This window comes from Schistocerca gregaria, chromosome 8, assembly GCF_023897955.1.
Source record: "Schistocerca gregaria isolate iqSchGreg1 chromosome 8, iqSchGreg1.2, whole genome shotgun sequence".
NCBI classification, from domain to species: Eukaryota; Metazoa; Arthropoda; class Insecta; order Orthoptera; family Acrididae; genus Schistocerca; species Schistocerca gregaria.
Window position 1 is genome coordinate 182,341,174 of NC_064927.1, and position 493 is coordinate 182,341,666.

Consider the following 493-nt stretch of genomic DNA (forward strand, 5'->3'; position numbering starts at 1 on the left):
TACCACAACTATTGACTGGAACTGACAATGGTGAAATCTCTGTCTACATCTCAAGCTGTATGAACTGGCATCATTCGTCGATCGGACTACAGATAAAACACACACTCACTGTACTTAAAACCGTAAGGAAATACAAAGTATTTTCAACTAAACATAATATAAATTTCAACCAACCGAATATATTAATTCTCCATGACACCTATTGCAACCAATACCTTACACACATCATCATGGCTCCGACAGCAATAGTCCTCTTTCCTCTGCACATTTGTCCTGAAACAAACCCTCCTCAAACCACCTAACAAACAAATCACAACAGAAGTGCACTTGATGGAGTGTCATAACATGACAAACTTTTCTGCTACATCTGCCATATCTCTTATCACTGTAAGTCACAAATTACATGCAATAAATTATACACCAACCTGGGAAAACCATTCTCCTAGTCATGAGACACATGCAGCAAAATAATAGAACTCTAACAGCTACTCAC

The 493-nt window shown here is 37.9% G+C and overlaps 1 long non-coding RNA gene across 33 annotated transcripts in view; it reads right to left on the reverse strand.

The window, feature by feature from the left end:
- LOC126283963 (uncharacterized) overlaps positions 1-493 on the reverse strand; it is a 92,997-nt gene that overhangs the window by 18,097 nt on the left and 74,407 nt on the right. Inside the window, exon 2 of one of the 33 annotated variants that reach the window (XR_007551411.1) lies at positions 4-86. The exons of 31 other annotated variants lie outside the window; for them this stretch is intronic. This is a non-coding gene — a long non-coding RNA (uncharacterized LOC126283963). Of the gene's footprint in view, positions 1-3; positions 87-174; positions 488-493 lie in introns of those variants that run through there. One more of the 33 variants, XR_007551412.1, reaches the window with a different exon arrangement.